The sequence below is a fragment of the Fistularia commersonii genome, chromosome 12, assembly GCF_037954325.1.
Source record: "Fistularia commersonii isolate RoL2024-O1a breed Wild chromosome 12, RoL_Fcom_v1.0, whole genome shotgun sequence".
Classification (NCBI taxonomy): domain Eukaryota; kingdom Metazoa; phylum Chordata; class Actinopteri; order Syngnathiformes; family Fistulariidae; genus Fistularia; species Fistularia commersonii.
Window position 1 is genome coordinate 8,447,337 of NC_141295.1, and position 6,818 is coordinate 8,454,154.

Sequence of the window (6,818 nt, forward strand, 5' to 3'; positions counted from 1 at the left end):
AGATGACTTTGAGGAACTTCTAAACCCAAGTAGCATGCCTTCTGTGGATGAGGCAGGGCTGTAAGACCATGCTGAGTCTTCTTCCATGTCCCTGACGGACTCAAGAATCCCCTCAGTGGAAGGGCAGTAAGTGTGGTTCAGAGTTTATTGATAGAATTCAGAGATTCATGAAGTGCGAAACAACCCAGAAAGAGCTCAGGTACATCACTGGAGACATAGTCACCTGGGTTGAGCTCTTCAGCCTGTGATCATAACCTAGTCACAGAAAGATGGTAGGACAATGTAAATGAATGTGGAATCAACAGTCAGCTCACCACACATACATTTTTGGCTGTTTTTACAACCAGCTATTAGTTAACATATTCCAAATAATGTTGGCTTTTACTGACAATTTTTTTGTTTTGAAAATGCAAGATGCTCATATTATCTACATATTATCTGTACATGTTTTAATACAGAAATTTTGTTTTAGAGTACCACAGGTCTTGTAAACTGAGTTTCACAAATTCTGTTGCGTGAACCCCTATATGCTCAATAGCGTAGAAAACTGTCTTTGACACAAATACACTTTGCAATGACAGACAACTTGTATTTTGATACCACATTTGTCAGAAGAGAATATGAATGACTTCGAAAGCCTCAAAAGTACCCTTTGCCTTCAGCTGTATTGGTTCTTTAGAAATGTGATGCGTTTAACCCTTTTTGACTAAACTCTCTAGGCATACTGCAGTTTCAAACCAGAAATGTTCAGGCAGGGTGCTGACTGCTGACTACTTAAGGACCAAGAAGGAGCCTTAACAAGTTCTGATATTACCCTGTCAAAGTATTTGCAAATAAAAAGTATACTTTGTCCCCTGACATTTTGCTGAACTATTGTCTTTGTCATGTATTTGGCTAACATTATGTGTCTAATCCAAAGTCAAGGTAAGCAAAACTGTTTTTTTTGAAGCCAATAGAGTAATCAATGTATTTGAAATGCTTCAATCTGTGCGAGGATATCTATCATGTGTTCTTTCTACCTGGTGGAATCTTAAGACCACATCAATCAGATTATCAGGTGGAGGTTCTCTGTAAGTATGAGGTGTTTGGGTAATTTCTTCAACCCTGTGGCCCATTAACTGAACTAAGAGCTATGTCTGTATACTGAGCATCAAGTCAAACATATATTTCATTGGATACTGGGACCTGACAGGGCAGCCATTTGCACCATTTGCTATTTGCTATCAAATTTACTGATGTTGTGTACAGTGTAGTTTTGAGAATGCAAATAGAGAAGTACAGAAAAGGCCAGAGGGAGCTGCATTGTGTTTTTGTAGACCTAGAAAAAGCATATGACAGGGTGCCAAGAGAGGAACTCTGGTATTGTATGAGGAAATCTGGAGTGGCAGAGAAGTATGTCGCAGATTGGTGCAGGACATGTATGCTGGCTGTGAGACAGTGGTGCAGTGTGCTGTAGGGGTAACGGAGAAGTTCAAGGTGGAGGTGGGACTCCATCAGGGATCAGCTCTGAGCTCCTTTTTGTTTGCAGTGGTGATGGAGGGGCTAATAGATGAGGTTTGACAGGAATCTCCATGGACCGTGATGTTTGCTGATGACATTGTGATCTGTGGTGAGAGCAGAGAACAGGTTGAGGAAAATCTAGAGAGGTGGAGGTTTGCGCTGGAAAGGAGAGGAATGTAAGTTAGTCACAGCAAGACAGACTGTATGTGTATGAATGAGAAGAACCCAGGTGGAACGGTGAGGCTACAGGGAATGGAGATAAAGAAGTTGGAGGATTTCAGGTACTTGGGGTCAACAGTCCAGAGCAACGGAGAGTTTGGAAAAGAGGTGAAGAGATGGGTTCAAGCAGGTTGGAATGGGTTGAGAAAAGTATCAGGGGTACAAGGTAGTGGTGAGACCAGCGATGCTGTATGGCCTAGAAACAGTAGCAATGACAAAAAGACAGGAGGCAGAGCTAGAGGTCGCAGAGATGAAGCTGTTGAGGATCTCTTTGGGAGTGACCAGGATGGATAGGATCAGAAATGAGTCTATCAGAGGAACAGCACATGTTCGATGTTTTGGAGAGAAGGTCAGAGAAGCCAGACTGAGATGGTTCGGTCATGTACAGAGGAGGGATGGAGAATATATTGATAGAAGGATGCTGGAATTAGAGTTACCAGGCAGGAGGTCTCGAGAAAGACCAAAGAGAAGATTTATAGATGTAGTGCGAGAAGATATGAAGGTAGTTGCCGTGAGAGAGGAGGATACAGAGAATGGGGTTAGATGGAGAAGGTTGATTGGCTGTGGCAACCCCTGAAGGGAAAAACGGAAAGGAGAAGAAGTGTATCATGTAGTTTTAATTGGCTGTATCTCAAACCAAAGCAAGGAAAGGCGAGGATAATGGAACTTCAGGCGCTCCTTTGCTTTTTGCAGATTTTGTGGCGCTTACGGGCTTGCAATACAATGACTTCCAGAAAAACCTGGGATGGTTTGCGTGCGACCCAGTGTGATGAAAGACAGCACCTACAAATTGGAAGCTACAGATTTCAACAATAAAATGGTGCATTACTCCTGAAGTAAGTATGCTGGGATGTCGCATATTAGTGGGAGTCTAATGGAGAGACGTGAGTTAAATTTTTGTTGTCTTGTATATCATGTGAATGGCTGAATGTGTTAATTGCATACCCGAGGAAGATACAGCATAAGGAGGCTGTATGGACAGAAGGCATGACTAGTGTGATGATGGCAGTGCGATGATGGTAAAATGGTCTGCTTAGAATCTTTGGATTCACGTACACATACCAGGTACCTTGACATTCCTACAAACTAAGTATACCCCAGTCATTGAAAAGGTATTCCCAAATAGCTGTTTCCTCTTTCTGCAGGATAATACACCATACCACACTGCTCAATAATTGGGGAATGGTTCAAGGAACACGACGATGAGTGGTGCCCTTGCCTCTGATCTCCCAGATCTCTCAATCAAGTCTGATCGCATAACTTGCAAGACTTGAAGGAATTGTTGCCAACATCTGAGTACCAGAAACCACAGCGCACTAATAGGTCAGGTGGGCCAACACAATTTAAGGCAAGTGGTCACAGTGTCATGGCTATCTACTGTTTGCATATGAAAATATGTGTGCGCGTGTGTTAAGATATGCACACATGCATGTGTATGAACACATTGTACAAAAAGATAAGTCGATGGATATGCATACATACATACATACATACATACATACATACATACATACATACATACATATAATAGAACCCTTTTTTTAAAAAAACATTTTATAATGAACACTGTGTGACAGCACTCCATTCATTTTTTTTCATACAAAAAAAATAAAGTGTTGATCATCTCAAGGCCATTCAGATGCAGGTACAACAAAAAGAAGGCAGACAAATCAATATGCAACATATTATGACTTCTGTCATAAGCATAATGCCAACTTAACACCTCTTTTTGCAGCCTAATATTACTGATTACTATTTAGTGGTCAGTGTAGCATTAGCTTTGTATCCTTAGAAAGAAGAATCTCACTTCCTTCCTTGGGTGGTGACACCTTGTCAGTGCCTTTTCCTCCTCATAGTACAACTGGATTTATAACCTATTGGGTTCTAGACCCAAATTTATTGAGTTATTGCACAGAAAACCAGTATAATTATACAAGTATAATAATATTTAGGCTTTTTCCCTCCTATGTTATAATTATTAGCAGATTCTTATCATATTTGCTATCTTAGTACAGGATAAAAAAAATAACATCAAGGAGTGTTTCTGCTGTGCTCAATGCTAACTGATAGTTGTACTGATAAGTGACAACCACTGTAGCTACACCTACATTGCAGGAAGGGGATGGGTTTGCAACATCATCAGTCGATGCCAGATGATAAAGACAGGATCTTTTAGAGAAAGTTTTTGAAATAAATTCATTTAATGGCAAAACAGCTAATGCCAAAATTTGTCGTGTGTTTTTTTTGCTGCTGTTATGTACATTAACAAAATGGAAAGTGTGTTGGACTACATTTTAAACTGAACCATCTTTGCACCAACAATTACCTGAATCACTTTCTTTGTGAAGCTTAGATAGCCAGTTGTGTTACACTAACATGCCGAATGGGTAGAAGTAATAAATTACTTCTACAAGCTTCGCTGTACTTGTGGTTTGCCCCAGGTGTGTAAAGGTACGTAGTGTACATGTATATTAATCCTGCGTAAGCTTAGAAGGTGGTTATGTGGACCTAAAAATGTATAAGAAGTCCTTCCAATAAAATTCTCCTAAGCCAGTGAAAGGGAACCAGGAACTAAATTTACAATAATTGTTCACTTTGTAGTGGTTTAGATGTTGTTTTGTATGTTTGTAAACCCCTGCATCAAATAAAGTTGGATTGGTCATTGCCAGAAAACAATTATTTAGATAGTACACTTAATCAAAACCTGCTCAAAATAGGGCAGCAGTATAAAATTTCACTTTCTACATGTTATCCCTATTGAGGGGAAAAAAAAAAAAATATATATATATATACATATATATATATATATTTAATTTATTTATTTGTTTATTTATTTACCCCAGCGACATTTTGGTCTGAGAACCACTGCTCATAAGCGGGTGCTGGACTGGCTTGCCTCCTGTCACAATATATCCCAAAAAGAATATATGTAGAACCAAAGACATAAATTACATTGTTGCATTGTTGATATAAGTACAATTTTAATAAATAAGAATTTTTGTGATCTACTTTTTGTTCGAAATATACAGCTTTACTTTTTAATGAATCATGGCACCTTATCACTCTTTCAAAATGCCCTTTTCACATCTGTCTTGAAATAATTTTGCAGACCTGAATGACAGGAGTACATGTACAGGTATATTCAACATGTTATAAATAGGAGAAAATAGGTCTTGTAACCGCGATGCTTGAAAACCAATGTAAGTTGAACATATTTATGGGCATGTGTGATTTTCTTTGTATTTATTTGCATTTCTCATAATGCTTGTACTGTTCATATGTCTAAAAAAGGCTGCCTTTTACTACCAGGAGTAGCTGACTTTTAACCCTCTGCTTTTTTTTTCTGACATGGGTACAATTTTGTACTGCATCAAGATAAAAATCCACCAATGCTGGTAAAACACCGAACTTTTTAAGGCCTGCACATACATGAATGCACAGATGCACACATGATTACACATAAGCACACATGGCAGTAAATTATGCCATGATACTTGGGATCAGGGCAGTTTTGCTTCAGCATTAGATAGAAACCTGAGTCTTTCATTTGAAGCAGTAGGTGTCGGTTATAGATATAGTAAAACTTGACAGTTAACTTAATAGATGGTAATGGATTCTTTCAAGTGGACCACCTCCTAAGCAGGAGTTTCTCTTGGTTGAATCTTATCACCAACCCCTGCTGTAGCCCTGTAACACAATTTTCAAATAAATGTCTACATTTACAAATCAACGATAAATGAAATTGTCAAATGGAGTACATCTAAAATAAGACTGCACCTTACAAGTTTTACTGATATTAGCAGGTTTGTTGAAGACTGTTAATTGATCATCGGGATTGCTGGGATTGGCTCCAGCAAACCCATGACCTTGTTTGCAGGTCAAGTGGCACAGAATGAATAAGTGAGTGAGTGAGTGACCTAAAGGTAGAATATAGGCTATTTGAAAGACTACAAATAATTTACAAATCCACCTGAGAATGCACCAAAAAGACCAACAAGGGTATCATAAAGATACCAAATAATGATCAAAAAGGCAGTGACACGCTCAGTTTAATGATCAGAACTCTCAGAATTTAAACCTTAGTTACCCATGTAATTTCAACAACCTGCAAGTCCTCTCATTCACTTTGGAAAGCTGAAAAATTCGTGTGAAGGTGGTGAGATGATTCAACATCAATTGGGAACAGGTAATGCATTGCACTTCATTACGTGTTTTTTTTTCTTAAACAAAAGAAGAAGTATATACAGATTTCTTGGATGATTAACCAGATGTTTTAACTTCCCACAGTCTCTCAATTGCCTTTGTGTATCATACGTCATATGCTTTTTGGCCTGTCCCTCTGAAGTCCACTAGCACCCACAATGTTTTGGACATTTCAAAATTGTTGTCCTTTTTCAGAGATCAAGGCAATCAACCTCAAAAAGCCAAACCCCTTCACTTCTATCCAGAGAGCTACCTCATTGATCATCCCTAACACCACTGTTTTCAGTGAATTTATGTGTAGTACTGTGGGTGGCTGCACATTTGAATGTGATTAAAGAGCAAATTAGCTGGACTGATGCTGATAGTCGGTATACAAATATGCAGTTTTCTGACCTAACCACCTGTTCTGGATTTATGGAGAAGTTTTGGAGCACAGTACAGATTGAGGCCCCAGGCTCCAAACCTTGATAGATCTAAACATGGCATAGAATAGAATAGAATAGAATAGAATAGAATAGAATGGAATAGAATAGAATAGAATGCCTATTTCCCACAATGGGAACATTTCATGAGTAGATAGGGTATACAAGGGTACGTACATTTATGAGTAGTTGCCATATGTAGTCCTAATACCAGTATGTCAAACAAAGGGGGTTCTACGAATCAATAAAAATCCTAAAGAAGAACAGTATTAAATAGTAAAAGAGTAGGGTTAAAGGGCACTTGGTATTGATGAGCAAATCATCTCTTCAATAACTCTTTCAATTATATTCTTTAAAGATAATGGAGCAGTAGGGTAATTATTATTTCGGAAAATATTGTGTGTTTCAAATGGAAAGCGATCATTTTGATATTGTGAAACATGGGAGTAGAAGGTTGGTGGCAGATAGGTAAAA